General features: G+C 46.4%; 1 long non-coding RNA gene across 1 annotated transcript; it reads right to left on the bottom strand.

Moving 5' to 3' along the window:
* Positions 1–550: 550 nt before the first annotated feature.
* On the bottom strand, positions 551–2,512 carry LOC110863923. Its single transcript, XR_002549470.2, has 3 exons — positions 1,088–2,512; positions 977–1,015; positions 551–684 (listed from the first exon to the last, which is right to left on the bottom strand). It is a non-coding gene; the product is annotated as an uncharacterized LOC110863923 (long non-coding RNA).
* Positions 2,513–16,624: the final 14,112 nt, after the last annotated feature.

Genomic DNA, 16,624 nt, shown 5'->3' with positions numbered 1-16,624 from the left:
CTTTAGCCTGTCCCCCTCTTCGTCGTCCTCCCCAAGCCGCCTGCGACGTTCCTCTTCTTTCTTTTCTTCGTTATACAACACACACACACACACACACACACACACACATACATACATACATACATACATACATACATACATACATACATACATACATACATATGTGTATATAGGGGCTCATCCACACCACTCAACCTTATACATAATACTAATACTAATTATGTAGTATGTAATAATCAATAAAGAAATTTAACCATGGTGAATTCACATTGAGTAGGCCACCTCTCTTTCAAACAAAGTAGACTAACTCAGTTACCTCTTTTGTGAAAAGAAAAAAGCATAGACAGAAAAATGGTCATGCAAAACGCTGATTCCACAAGTGCCACAACTGGAAAGTTATAAAATAAAATTGTAGGTTTTGACGGTGTTATAAATGTGACCGAGGCATTTATACATTTTGAAATAATAAAGAAACAATTTAAACTAAACCCATGAGATTTTGATCAACCATCATATTAAAAAGTGCATCATGCATCCAGTACGAAACTAAAATCAAACATAGTCTCAAAAAAATCCGATAGAAGTCTAAAAAAAAGGTAAAACATGATTATTAAACTCCTATACCAAAAGGCTGATCGATCTTCCCATATCCAAGGTTTACTCCATCCATCAGTAGCTTTCACTCTAACAAAACACAAAAACAAAATTAAAGAAATTAATATCTTCAACATATAACAAACCTTCTATGTAATTGTAAACAACCTAAGAATTAAAAAAACCAACTTTATAGTAAAAATATGTTAAGTGCACCATTAAAAAAACACTAACATCAAATGTAAACAGTTTTATTATTAATAAAACTGCCAAATTCATGTAGAAATATAAATTTCATAAAAAAAATGAAAGCCATTAATTTTCAACCACAAGTTCAATAATCATAATTAAAATAAATGTATCACTTTTATTATATTATTACCTCTTCCAGCAGAAGAAGGCGGTGCTTCTCCCACAGTCCCTAAATAAAGAGATAAAGACTTATTACTAATCAATAATATAAAAAATTGTATGATTTTTATCATATTTTTACCCTCAGCAATTTGTTTCTTCAGACATTCCAACTCAAGCTTCATTTTTTGGACTTCAACATTCTTTCTCATAATCGAATACTCCAAACAACTTTTCGCTTCCTTAAAAACTTTCAACTCTTCAGTTAAGGTCATAACTTCATCTTCAGAGTGTGCCAGCTTCATCTTCAACTCATAAACCTCAGCTGCAAACTGCTGATTCCGATGTTCCAGCTTCTTATGCAGCTCAGCTTCACAGCCGCCGACTGGAAACTCATTAAAACATCTGATTGCATAGAAATAACTTTCAGCATTTTGTTCATCGACCTCCAAGCACAGCAGCCTACGCCGAACAGTCTCCACATTAGCATAATCTTGAATAATGCCTTTTGTAGGCACATCCTGGTTTGCAATCTGCCATTAAGGTTGTACAAGCAGCGCATGGTTCTTGAGATATTTTGGGGTTTTGTGAAATTAGGCTAGAGGGTATAGTGATCGTCCTCCAAGGTAGGATGATCCGCCACGTAGGCGCCACTTCATAGTCCTCCCAATGATGGTCCATCACACAAAAGTAGAGGGTATGGAGGATGGTCTTGGATGATCCTACCCCACCACTTTTATGTTTTTTATTTTTTAATCTTCTATTTTTTTTTAACATTTAACAAATAAACTATAAAATATTTAATCCTCTCAACTGCTTATCTTTTTTATTAGTTTTATTTTATATCAATTTTATTAGTTTTATTTTATAGCAATTTTGGTAGTTTTATTTTATATCAATTTTAATCCTCTCAACTGCCTTTTGTTTCCACCATAAAAAAATCATCTCTTTGTTTCTCTCTCTAAAATCTTTGTGCTTCCAGAAGAAAAAAACCACCATAAAAAGTCATCTCTTTCACCAGATCTGCAAGATTTAAAAAAAAACCATCATAAAAAGTCTCTCTCTCTCAACCGCCTGTAACCACACCACCGTCGCAACAACCACCACAGTCGTTCACCAGGTTTCCAACATTTTTTTCTCCATTTCTCTAGCTTCTCTCTCGTTCACCAGATCTGCAAGAATGGAAGTTGATTGATTGAGTGGTGGCGGCGAATTTGTGGTGGTGGTTGTTGTAGTTCCCGGCGGTGGTGGGTTGTTGTTTATTATTTTTTTTATTAACGGTCGAAATCATCAATGGGGGCCACCATGTTGGATCGTCCTGAACGTCCATTCCTCGACGTTGAAGACGGGGACCCGGGGGGGGGGATGGGGTGTAGCCGGCGCCGAACCAAAACGGGGATGGGGACGGTCTCCATACCCCATAGCCTTAAGGTTAGGGAATAGGATTGTAGGAGCTACTGGGGTTGAGAAGGAAATAGGTGCTTTTATAGTGCACTTTGCTTATTCTAGAATCTTCCTCACCCAACCCAATGTAAGAAATGTATTTCAAATTGTGTAATAAATAAATGAAAACAATAAACAATGATTAAACGGCTTTGTTAGATAATTTATCTATTTATTGATTAAGTAACCATTATTTTTATCACATAATCCATTATGGCCCAAATAAAATTCATTTTGTCCAGCAACAACACTACATAAGGAAATTTACGTTCGTAGGCATACAACAATTCTCATTCACAATCGGGTATGTTAATTCTTACGCGTAATGTCATTCACAACAACAAATACTTCTTTCACGACAATCTCACTCGCAAGCGTTGTAAAAGTTTGATTTATTCACAGTACGTTGAGTAGAATAATAATGAAACTAGTTGTCCTAATAATTCATTGTTGTCACTTTAACCCCATTCAAGCCTAGAAGTCCACCTTTTAATTTGTAGCTCAAACAGGTTGGTATCGGTCCATCTAGTTAACTTATAAAAGTCAATAAGTTAAAAGCTAGGGGAAAATAAGGAATCCCAAACACAACCATAATACGATATTTACTTTTACGATATTTACTTTTAGCTTTAGTTAAATTTCAGCATCAGTAGAAACTGTCAGTTTATCGGTTCTGAAGGGGTATGGTCCCAGATCTCGCGTCAGCATCGACCGCGAGTGACCATTACCCTTATCAAAACCCCCACTAGCTAACAACCTACTTGTTCCCATGCGAGAACGCGTCGGCACAAGGGTTGAATCCAATCTATCTAGTAACGAAGGAGGACTTACATGGAACATGAGAACGGTAGAGTGATGCGACATAGCATCACATCTGGTGTATGAAAACGGAAGTATTCACAGCGATGCGGCATCGCACCGCATCCAGTGAACACTTCTATCAATACAAGAAAGCCTTACCTTAGGCATAGAAGAAGATGAACGTAACGGTGCGGCTGACACCGCACCATATGGGCATATTCGTCACGACAAGGGATGCAGGCAAATAGTCTCCGCGGACGACGATGCGGCTAGCACCGCATCTCGCGTATTCCTTGATCACAAGTAGGAGACGCGGTAACTTCAGATGTTACCGCACGTAGCGATGCGGCTTGCACCGCATCCTATGCATTCAACAAGTGGGACTGACACCACAGTGCAAGTGGCACCAATGGCAGTTACCTGTCAGAGCTACGTAAGCAATGGACTGACGTGGCGTAACCTCCACAACCGACAAGCCTGACACACCTGCAAAGGTGCAGCACGTCGTCGGTCCATCTATCATCATCCTCCTTCACTCCTCGGCTATAAATACCAACCCCAAACCAGGTTTGAGGTATCTCTTCACAACTCTCTCACTACTACTACTATCTTACTTTGCTTCTCAAAGCAAACTACTGATTCTCACGCCGGAGAGTGGTAACAAGGAGCACCCCCCACCCCATCCTCCTTGTTACGAGTCACGGCTTGTTTCCTTGTGTAGGAGATCAACCACCGGTGATCCAGCCAGCGATCCTCGAGAGGAAGGGATTAACCCTTCTTGACGAGACCAGTGTGTTAACCCTGCCCGGTTAACCATTGTTTCATCATTGGCGCCCACCGCTACTCTTAGCATTTTCTAAACCATCCTTTTCCCTCTCTCACGATCATGACTGAACACCAAAACAACACTGCGGATAACCAAAATCCTCCATTCCCACCTCCGGTAGGGGTCAATGCCTCGACCTCCCAACCCGGACACATCGGCACGTCCACACAAAGGAGTCCCTCCTTTATGTTTGGACATGACTTATCACAATTCGCATCCGTGATCCCACCAGGCATGACCGTTCATACCTGGTACGAGCAGCAGGCAGCCCTGCTGACCGCAGCATACAACCGCGCTTGTACGGAAGCGAATATACAAGCTGGGCCTACCCCAGCACCGCACACCCCTGCTGAGCGTATTTTACAATACGACGGCAGGATACATTCACGCCTGGCTTCAAGAAGCCGACGTGATGACCGCGGATCGTCTTATTGTTCGGTCCACACCCTCAACGAGGACGATTCCTCATACGGGTCCCATACCAGAGGACCAGTTCACACACGCCTTGGCCCCCATGGCGACGACAGGAGGCGGTCAACCTCCCGACGCGGCGCAGGCATTCAGAGCCGATTGGGCCCACAACCATACACCGAAGGGTACGGTCATACCGACCCTGACGACTGTACCTACCGCGGGGATTCACATGACACCAGCAGCAGACCGGGAGGACGCAACTATGTTCCTCCCAGTCACCCCCGCAACACATACCTCAGGGCGGCAAAGCGCCCTGCGAACGAGCCATACAGGCCAAAGGCAGCGGCCGAAAATTCCAAGTTCGGCACGCGGATTGCCAACGCCCATGTCACCACGACAAAGTTCCCATTCAACGTTGGGAAATACAGTGGTTCGACCGACCCGGACGACCACATGAACATCTTCATGGGCGCGGGCATCAACGGCCAGTGGGATGAACCCACCTGGTGTAATTTTTTCCCCCAGACCCTTACGGGCCTGGCCAGGGCATGGTTCGATTCTTTGCCAGTGGGATCACTGGATTCATTCGAGGACTTGCGTACCAAGTTCCTCGCTCATTTTAGCCAGCAGCGACGCCACGAACGTGATTCGTTGGACGTCATGAACATCTGGCGAAGAGACGACGAATCCCTCGAGGCATTCGTCGTCCGTTACAATAAAGAGTGCCTGGAGATAGGTGACGTGGCAGACCAGATGGCACGAAACCACTTCATCCGGGCCGTCAAAGACAGAGAGATGATCATGACCATCTCTGGCAAGGAGGGCTTGCCCAAAAAATGGGAGGATGTCATGACCGCGGTCAAGACATACGCCCAGACGCAGCGGTCACTCGAACCGCACGTAGCAAAGGCAAAGCCCCAAGCTGAAACGTCCCACCAAGGGTCCAAGCGTAACAATAAACGCAACCGGGACGTTGGAAATCGTGACATTTCCAAACCGTATTTCCCACGAACCAACACGTTCGACTCAAGGAACTACAACCCCGCCCGAGACAGTCGGGCATCAAAAAAGGATTCTCGGGACCGCAACTGGACCGAGATCACCATGTCGCCAAGTGAGGTCCTCCTTGCGGACCCACAGTTCTTGCGACCAGCCCAACCAATGAAGTCCAAGAAAAATCAGGACCTCACACTCTACTGTGAGTACCACAAGGACTCGGGCCACACCACCAACAACTGCATCAGTCTCCGACTGGAGATTGAGCGCGCCTTAAAGGAGGGGAAACTGCAACACCTTTTGCCAGGTGGGCAAAAACCCACCAAACGCATCACCCTCATGGCGAAGGTACCTCCTCCGGGAAGAGAACCATGCACGTGGCTTCCACCCACATGATCCACGGTGGCAAGGGCAGACCACGCAAAGCGGCGAGAAGGCCGGAATGTGACTGGAAAGACGAGCAAGTCGTCTTTCCAAAAGTCAGAGGCGGACTGCGCGATAGGCGCGCCGTCGTTATTTCAGGCCAACTGGCACACTACTGCACCGAGCGTCTGTTCATCGACCCGGGCAGTACATCTGACATAATCTACGAACAATGCTTCAACCAGTTCGACCAGGAGGACAAAGATCGGTTGCAAGCAGTAGATTACCCGTTAACCGGGTTCGCAGGGGAAACTGTCTTTCCCCTGGGCCAGATTACTTTCCCTGTGCGTCTTTCCAGCGGAAATCGCACAAGGACAGAAGAGGTAAACTTCATGGTTTTACCTCACACCTCCAGATATGACGTACTCCTCGGGAGAGAATCCCAAGGAGATTTCAATATGATCACGTCTGTCTCCCACTCTGCGGTTGGTTTCCCAACCGAATCGGGGGTCGCGATAATCTATGCCCGCAGGGACGTCATGATGTCGGACGAAGTACGTCCGACCAAGGTCGCAAGGCCCACTCCCAACGACCAACCAGAAAAATGGGTTCTCAACGCGAGATACCCAGAACAAAAGGTCACATTGGGTCACGCCTTATCCCCGACCACCAAAGCGCACCTGAAGCAGCTTCTCTTCAGGAACCAAGACATCTTCGCGTGGACACCCGCGGACATGACCGGGGTCCCACTTGATATTGCGCAACATCACTTGAATACCTTGCCAGGTATCAAGCCAGTGATCCAAGGCCAACGCTACCTTGGGTCAGCTAAAAATCAGGCGATGCAGGAGCAGATCGAAGAACTGCTCTCCGCAGGCATCCTGCGGGAAGTCAAATACCAGACTTGGTTATCCAACCCAGTCATGGTAGAAAAACCGTACGGGGGCTGGCGCATGTGCGTCGATTACAAAGACCTTAACAAAGCCTGCCCCAAGGATTGTTACGCACTTCCAGAAATCGACGAAAAAGTCGATAATCTCGCACCATTCAGATGGAAGTGTTTCCTCGATTGCTACAAAGGGTACCATCAAGTACAAATGGCAATCGAGGATGAAGACAAAACGGCATTCCGGACTCCCACCGGAAATTACTGCTACACAAAGATGCCGTTTGGGTTGCGCAACGCGGGCTCAACCTACCAAAAGTTGATGAACGACACTTTCCGCGGCCAAATAAGCAAAAGTGTCGAAATCTACATGGACGACCTGGTCGTCATGAGCATGGAAGAGGATACCATGCTCACAGATATTGAAAGAACATTCCAAACTCTGCGCAGCGTTAACATAAAGCTCAATCCAGGGAAATGCTCGTTTGGAATGGAAGAAGGCAAATTCCTTGGGTTCATCGTGACTAAAGATGGATTCAAGGTAAACCCAGAGAAAGTCCAGGCGATCGAGCGCATGCCATCGCCTTCATCAATGAAGGATATGCAACGGCTAGCCGGCAGGCTAGCGGCACTCAACAGATTCTTAGCCAACCACGCAGCTAAGTCTTATCCGTTCATCAAGACCCTGCGGAGCTGTTTAAAGAAAGAACAATTCCAGTGGACCGCAGAGGCTGAACAGGCCTTCCGGGAAATGAAGGAGTGTTTGATATAACTCCCAACTCTAACCGCACCACGCAAGGAGGAGCCACTCATATTATACCTATCCGCCGCGGATAACGCGGTGGGTGCGGTATTAATAGTGGAGCGAAAGGGGGTTCAAACACCCATCTATTACATCAGCAAGATGCTCAACGACCCAGAGACGAGATACTCAATAATGGAGAAATTGGTGCTAGCATTAGTGCACGCTTCAAGACGGTTGCGACGCTACTTCGTAAACCACATCATCACAGTGCTAACCAATTACAGGATCGGCCCGATCCTATTCAAACCCGACATCTCTGGGAGATTAGCAAAATGGGCAATCGAGCTGGGCGCGCACACGATACACTATAAACCGCGCCCCACGATTAAAGGCCAGATCTTAGCTGATTTCGCCGCCGAAGTACCGGTGAATCGCATCCAAAAATGCGAAGAAGCACAAACTCCTGCACCAACGCCATCCCCCTCAGAGACAAGGGCACTATTCACAGATGGTGCCTCCAACGACGAAGGTGCGGGTGCAGGTCTGCGACTCGTCAGCCCTGACGGCCAAGAGCTTACATATGCAATCCGCCTCGAATTCAAAAGCACAAACAACGAGGCAGAATATGAAGCCCTGTTAGCGGGACTACGTTTAGCAGTCAAAATCGGCGTGCAACATCTGGAAGCACACGTCGATTCCTTGTTAGTTGCAGGACAAATACGCGGCGACTATGCCGCAAAAGGAGATATCATGATCCTCTACCTCGAGCAAGCCCTGCAACTAATATCCAAATTCGCTTCGTTCAATATTCGCCATATTAACCGAAGCGAAAACAAGTCCGCAGATGCACTATCAAAACTTGCATCTACCAGCTTCCAACACTTGGCAAAGGAGATACGCATCGAAATCCTGCAAAATCCTTCGGTACCCCTGCGCCAAGTCAACGTCATTCAATACGGTTCAACATCATGGATGACACCTATTATCGCATATCTACAATCAGGTGTGACTCCCGAAAGCAAATCAGAAGCACGCAAGCTACAATACAAAGCGTGCCATTATCAAATGGGAGACGGTATCTTGTACCGCAAATCATACCTCGGGCCACTACTACGATGCGTCAACCCCCAGGATGCCACATACCTCATCCGAGAGATACACGAGGGCATATGCGGCATACATGCTGGACCACGCATGGTAGTGGCCAAAATCATGAATGCCGGGTATTACTGGCCCGGCATGCACCTGGACGCCGTCAAAGAGTTGCGCAAGTGCATTGACTGTCAACGTCATGCCCCAAAAACCTTGCGGCTAAAGAACAACTTAGTCCCCGTCAGAACCGCATGGCCCTTTCAGAAATGGGCGATTGACGTTGTGGGACCATTCCCTGACGCTCCGGGTGCGGTCAAATTTATCATAGTAGCGGTCGATTACTTCACAAAATGGGTAGAAGCAAAACCGCTCGCCTCAACCACTGCTATGATAACAAGAAAGTTCATTTGGGAACACATCATCTGCCGTTTCGGATTACCAATGTGCATTGTCACCGATAACGGCACCAACTTCGCTGCCGACGAATTTCAAAAATGGCTAAAAGAACTACATATTGAGCACATATTCTCATCAGTCGCACACCCGCAAGGGAACGGCCAAGTTGAGAGTGTCAATAAAAGCCTAGTCGAAGGGATCAAGGCGCGGTTGGGAACGGCCAGGCGTGGCTGGGTCGATGAACTCCCAAGTATCTTATGGGCTCACCGAACAAGCCCAAAAACAAGCAACGGGGAAACACCCTTCAGCCTAGTCTACGGTTCAGAAGCGGTGATCCCCGCGGAAGTAGGTCTCCCATCTCCTAGAATGTTGGCTATTGAAAAACTAGACAACAACACGGAACGCAGGATCGATTTGGACCTCTTGGAAGAAAGGCGCGAAAACGCTGCCATCAACGAGGCCAAATATAAATCCAAACTTGAAAAGTACTACAATACGCGCGTCCGCGTTTGTACTTTCAACCCAGGAGATTACGTCCTACGTGACAATGAGGCATCTAATGCCGAGCGCCCAGGCAAACTTGCCCCCAAGTGGGAAGGACCCTACCTCATCAAAGAGGTCTTAGGGAAAGGCGCGTACAAATTGCTAACACTAGAAGGCGAACCTATCGCACGTACATGGAATGCACAACAGCTTCGACGCTGTTATATGTAAGTCATGTTCTTACATTCCTTTATGTAACCTATCGGGCCGCAGGCCATTTGCAAATAAATAAATAAGCAATTTTGTACATTATTGTTTGTTACTACTATTACAAATGCGTGTTCCACTTTGCGGTATCCCAAAAACAGATTGGCAAAATCTTCATTCGCGATACCCATACAAAGTGGTATCCACACACAAATATTGTAATAGGCCAGCAGAAGGTAAAAAGACTTGCATATTTATCCGGCCGGATAAACAAGTTTTTTGATAACACTTAACACAATTCCTGAGCCCAAAAAGGCAAACAATGGAATTGACGCGTACTCATACAACAAAAGTATGGAGTATACTTGACCCCGTTCATAAATGGGTAAAGTTACGCATACATACGTTCAGACATGCAAGAATTAAACACACTTGTACAAACTGAACAAAAAACTTTATATTCAAAAAATTCAAGCACCCACGGGATGCTTAATAGATTTATATAAAGTTCCTATTCTATACAAGAGGAAAACAAAAAGGAGGCACGCTAGCCAACCTAAATCCTATTTTGTGCCGCTGGTTCCCGCATCTCCTCCGGCACAACCAGCGGGAGCTTCCTCTTCCGCATCTGGATACAGCATCCGCAGTCTATCAACGTAGTCCGCAGTCTCCAAACAGTTGTCCAGTTCCTCTACACAGGCAAGGGACGTATCATAAAAGGAGACTTCGGCCGCGTTAAGAAGCGACTCGGTATCCACATCCCGGAAGCCGGACCGCTCTTCGATCTCACCGCCTATAGACATGGCGTTCATATGGGAAATACAACGGTTATAACCAGCTTTAAAACCAGCGTCACGAGCACGCTGCTTGACCAAGTCCAAGCCAGCTGCGGTCTCGGGGGCATCCATGATAGCCTCAACAATCTGCAATAAAAAGAGCATAAGTCTCGGATGTTAATTCAAGCAAATATAAAGGCAGCGGATACTTACACGCGCGATACCGTGAGTCCGCAACCACTCACGGTCAGCCTCCAACTGGTCAAAAGAGGACACCAAGGCATCCTTGGCCTCAACAGCGGCATCAGCCCGCTCCTCCGCAACAGACACGCGGGCAGTAAGGTCGGTAACCGCGACCTCCCGGGTCTGAACCTCAGCCTGTCAAAAAACAGCAAACAGTTCACTCGATAAGCATTTTCAAAACAATGAAGGAAATATACAACAGAGGTAACGACACATACCTGAAGGCTGGCAACAACCTTATCCAAACGAACGCGCTCCGCATTCGCCTCTTCAAGAGCCTTAGAAGAACGGCTCTCCTTCTCTGCGGCCTCTTCAAGGGCCTTTGCAGCACGCGCCCCGGCTTCCTTGGCCTCCTCAAGCGCCTTTAGGGCCTCGGCCCTCGCCTGCTGCGCTTTAACCGCAATGGCCTCAGCTGCAGCTTTTTCCTGGCCCAAGGCAACGTTCGCTGCCTTGGCATTCGTTAGCTCCTGCCGAGCACGAAACAGAGTATCATTCTGCTTAGCCCAAGATTCGTTTCACTTCTTACGCTCATTGGACAACTTTTCGTTCCAACTCTTGCGTTCATCAGAAAGGAGTTTGGCAAGAGTACGCACCTGTTTCAGCTGAGCAGCGGCAGCCCACTCCGCGGTCTGTTTCTGCTTCTCAAAAGCAGCTCTATCCTTCTCAAGCTGCTCCGCACCCGCACGGGCAGCCTTGACCAACTTCTCCGCTTCAGCCCGCATGCGAGCAGCCTCTTCCTCGCGGCGGCCCAACACCTTGTAATCTTCCAAAATGGCATTCGCCACAATGGAAGATCCTATCAACATTGTTGAGAGCTGGTTTATGCGCAGCTCCCGGGGTGTAGCACGGGCACGTTCCACTTCAAAAGGGGTGCCCAGACCACCCAAAATCTCCTTGCATGCAGAAGGGTCATTAGAAATATCATCCCCCTGCATAACAGTCCAGGGGGTCGGTGATACACAGTACTGCGACCCTGGGTGTAAGTGCGGTAGTAATACTCCAACTCAGACTCCCCAGGCTGAATTGGAGGCCCATCATACCCCGCACCACCGGCAGACGAGCCGGTACCCTTATCACCAGCAGGAGACTTCTGCGGCTCAGCATCATGCTGCCGCGCTTCAACACCAGTTTTTTGTGGTCCGACATCAGAATGTTGCTTCCCAGTATCAGCAAACCGCACACTCAAATTATCTCTCTCATTGGGAGAGATCAGATTATTGGACGAGTCAACGATATCAAAAATCTGGGTTGCAACATTCTCTGCGGTACCCTCCTTCCGCACGGTGGATTCAGGCACCACCTTCACAGGAGGTGTCGACGGCACCTCCGTTGCACCCGCACCCGTGGCACGCGGGGGTGACTCCGGAGCATCAAAGATAGAAAAACCTTCATCTTGAGGCTCTGCAAAAAACAAAGTCAAATAGCGGTCAAAACAAGTTATACATAACATTTCAGACAAGCTATGCAACACTTACCAACAGTAACTGCAGGTTTTTTCAATGTCGGAACAGTCCTCTTAGACTGCAGCCTCCGACGTTTCGGTCCACCGGCACCAGCAGCCGTCTCTTCTACTTGCCTTTTCCCCGCAGCTGTACCCAAACCCTCAAGGGTATCAGATACTATCACATAATCCAAGTTTCTATGAAAAGAAGAGTGAGAGATACCTGCCGCCTGCGGTACCAAATGAGGCACAACAGGGACCTCTGATATTTTCTTTTGGCGAAAGCGCACGCCTTTCACCGTCTGCCTCTTAGGCACACCCTTCGCATCAGGGTCCCCTAAGGCCCCAAGATCACCTGCATGAAAACCATGCAAGAGGTGAGTCAGTGCAACCCTTATTGTTATCACAAGAATAAAAGATTCTTAAACATACCTTTGCCCCGCGGCAACTCAACTGCTAATGCGGCTTCAGTAGGCACCCGGAAGTTATCGCGAATGATAACATTAAACTCCTCCTCGCCATCCGCACAAACAACTTTTTCCACCTGACCCTTGAAGTCCGGGGCAAACATCCTCCAAACAGGAGCCTCCTCTGATAACAATCGCACAAATCAGTAACGCATACAAGGATAAGAAAGTTAAAGAAATGAAAAGTACGTACCACCACTTTTCTCCCGCACCACGGGCTTCGATTTCTTGTTCCTCCGCATCAACATCATGCGCAACACCCACAACTGGGTGTTGGTCAACTTCACAGACTCAATGGTCTGCAACCGCGGAAACCACTCCACCGTCTTCACACTTGGGACCGCAATGGTCTCTGCGATGATCGTCTCGGTCACATTCCGAAACGTCATCCTTGCAACAATGGCAGCAGCCTTGATGTAAAAGAACTTCTTCTTCCACATCGTCATCCCCTTGGGAGGAGTCATCAGCTTGGGAGTACCCTCTCGCTGACGGAAAGAAAAGAACCCCAAGGACACCGTCATTTGATGAAACCGTCGGAAATCTCCAACGGTGGGCTCTATGCCAAGAGCACGAAAGGTGAACTCGAAATTTCGAATCCGAATCATACCAAACGGACTCATTTGAGAGATATGGACCTTGTACCACTCCAAAACCTCGACAACAAAAACGGTCAGAGGTAACCGGAGATTGCATTCACCAAAAAAGTCCGACCACATGGTCACGTAACCGACCGGAGCGTCGGCACCGGTGTCACCTTCAGATGGGTAGACTGCCCCATATTCAGAGGGCATTTGAACGTCAAGCATTAGACGATCAAAGCTTTTCCTGGTCCACTTTAACGCCGGTAACCCACCACCGGCGGCTCCCTCTTCCTCCTCCTCCGCCGCCACCGGCGAAGATGACTCTAGGTTTTCACCCTCCACATTGTGTGGATTTGATGGTTCAGCCATCAGAAAATATCAAAGATATGAAAGAACGTGAGTAGAAAAACTAAAAACCTCACCGGAACTTCAAGAAATATCGTCGGAGAAGACAAAGAACAAGGTTTCTCTCACCGGCAAATTTTTGAAATTTCGAACAAGTGAGGGGAAACCACGAACGGTTTCCCCTTATATACCCATCGCAATTAATGCGGAGGGAGAAAACAAATCGTCACGTTCAAAAAGAGCGAATCGTATGACACCACGTGTCAAGCGTCGTTTTCGCTGACGGTTATCACGCGCGCGTGGCCGCCCACGCGCCTGACAAAAGAGACGTTTACACTCTTTGCTACAGTGCATTTAATGCCTTGGGCAGTGCAAACGTCCTTTCATTTCAGCACATGCCAGGAAGATCTCACCAACTTCCACCAACTCACACGTGAGATCAGCCACGTATGCAACAAAAAGCGACTACATTATCCAATTATAAGCGGCATGCGGTTTCTCTGGTATACTGTCACACCCCAACCGATGGCGGAATCATCGGGGCGCGGCACTGAGCGAAACAGATTGTTCAGAAGTTTCCACAACAACTATCATACAATTCAGTTATATAACACGTCCCATACCGTGTCCCAAATAATAACAAGTTATCATAGAAATCAACTAAACAATATGGGAACTGTTCCGACAACTCAGATTCTTAATTATTACAGACCGAATTTAAATATTGTTTTAAGACTTCTAGACGGCTATCCGTAAATCTTACTGACTACAGGTGCCAGTACAAGATCTACAGATAATTATGGCCCTGGAGCAGGTATGTGGACACTGTCCTAAGGTCACAGGCTCCTAGAAGCTTATTATTGCCTCGCTTCCCTAGCACGCTAGTAGCTTAAACACCTGTCACATACGTTAAAATAAAAGTCAATACATATAATGTAAAGGTGAGTACACAAGTTTGATAATAGCATATAAAGTTCGAAAAGTTTACGCATAACCAAGCACGTACACAAGGGCAAACGATGCATGTAAATTATCAACATGGGACCATCGATACCAATGACTTCGGGTTGACTGTCCGAGACAGTTCGCGATACATGATTACCACCGTAATCCATGCAAGAAATTGTCCTTAGCAACCCCCGTGTGAACGGGTGCTGAGTCCAAACTATAGTACTACGTTGCTAAAGCAGGCAGATAGCACTCCACGTGTAAACATAATAAACAGCAATCATTTAGACTAGTAATACATGCAAGTAGGTTAGCGTTCAAATAGTTTGTGTTGTTTGTGAATTTGATAGATTACGTATGTAACACCCAAAAGTGCTGAAAGCAAAAAGGGATCGAGTATACTCACAGTGGTTGATCGTGGATTGAGAGGAGCACTGAGAATAGGTTAGCCTGAATAGTTCGATAACACAACGATAAGTAATGCGGAAAAAGTGAACAATGTACTTGGATCGAGTAGGCCATTCGATCGGACAGCAGTTCGATCGAGTGGGCTGTTCGATTGGTTTGAAAGTCCGTTCGAACATCCATTCGATCGGCCGGCTGGCTCGATCGGCTGGTTCCTTCAAGTGGATGGTTTCTTCCTTTGATGTGAAGGATGTGTTTGTGTATGGTGGTTTGTACTACCTTTCAAGTTGGCCGATCGAACAGCTGTTCGATCGGTTAGCCCAACCGATCGGCTAGCACTTCATTGTTTTCAAATATGTCACTCGATCGGTTGGCATGCTCGATCGGGTGACATTCCAATGTTTCGAAAAGTCTAAGTGTTTTGAAGTGTAGTATCTCATGATTCGAGTAGTAATGCTTACAATCGAGTGGCTTGATCGATCGAACATCACTTCGTCAATAATACGCTTTGAGTTTGAGGGCCTAAGTGCTAGTCGATCGGTTAGCCTAGCCGATCGGCTGGCGTAGTCGTTCGGTTGGGCTGTTCGATCGAACAGCCTAGCCGTTTGGCCAGCTTCTCGATTCGGTTAACCTATCACTTAACACTTGGTTATTCCCGTTAATTGTTGATGTTTTAGAGATGTTTTGACTACGAGTTGAACCACAAAGCTGAAGTCCCTACTTAGTCTACTGACTCGAGCAGGAATCACCCAAACTCGGTCAGAGACGGTTTGGAACCTAAGTTTAACGTTTAACCCGAAATCGGTATATCTCTCGGTAGAACCCGAATCTTGAACCATGTGTTTGTTTAGAATGGTTTATAAATCGGTTCAAGCTTCGTTTTCACCGGTTTGAGTGTAAAAGAGTTGAAAGATAGATGAAAACCCATCTCCCAATCCTTTTCCACCGTGAAATGTTAAGATCTTTGGAAGATTTTAGGTTATTTATGTGGAAATCGGTTAGATCTAAGTTATTCATGGTGGAATGATGCCAAAACTTAGTGTTCTTGAAGAACACATGATGACATCACCCAAGAACACCTAGATCTTGGTGATTTCATGGATGAAATTCAGATTTTGAAAGATAGAAAGATGGAGAATCGATTAATGAACAAAAACGTACAAGGATTAGAGCGAAATACTTACCGGTTTGAGAGAAATCTGAGATTTAGTGAGAAGAAGAGGCTGGTCGGTCAGAGCTTTTCCAAAAGTGGAAAGTTTGACAAGGACAGCCCTATTTATAGGCTTCCAAAAGAGGAAAGGGTCAGCTGATCGAACAGCATCCCTGATCGAGCGGCTGTCCGATCGAACAGTCCTGTTCGATCGGCTAGCCTGTTCGATCAGGTTGCCCTGTTCGATCGGCTTGCCTGGTTTTGAGTGTTTCGCGACGATTTTTGATATTTCGAGTTCGATGATCGATGATTTGAGAATGATAGAATTCCTAATCAATTTACTTTTAGTCTCAACTACTATATCTAACATACGAGCATCTTTACAACCATTTCGGGTTCGATTTCCATTGAGTTTGATTCACCTTTGAGTCTTGATTGATTTGGTTGATTCACCACACACTTTAACATAAAAGAAAACATGCACAAGTAACACATAAGGCACACACACACGTATAAAAAGTACTAAAATCCCCACTCTCGAGTTTGATGATTGACTCGATTCACCTTGGTTATTGATTGATTAGCTTTATTGCGTTGTTACTTCCTATCATTCACAGTCGGTCGTTGATTCACAGCTCGATTATCGGCCGATTAGTTTGATTATACAAAAC

The sequence above is a fragment of the Helianthus annuus genome, chromosome 6 (assembly GCF_002127325.2).
Source record: "Helianthus annuus cultivar XRQ/B chromosome 6, HanXRQr2.0-SUNRISE, whole genome shotgun sequence".
Taxonomy (NCBI): domain Eukaryota; kingdom Viridiplantae; phylum Streptophyta; class Magnoliopsida; order Asterales; family Asteraceae; genus Helianthus; species Helianthus annuus.
The sequence above is the reverse complement of the archived record's forward strand: the minus strand, read 5'-3'. Positions and strand labels throughout refer to the sequence as shown.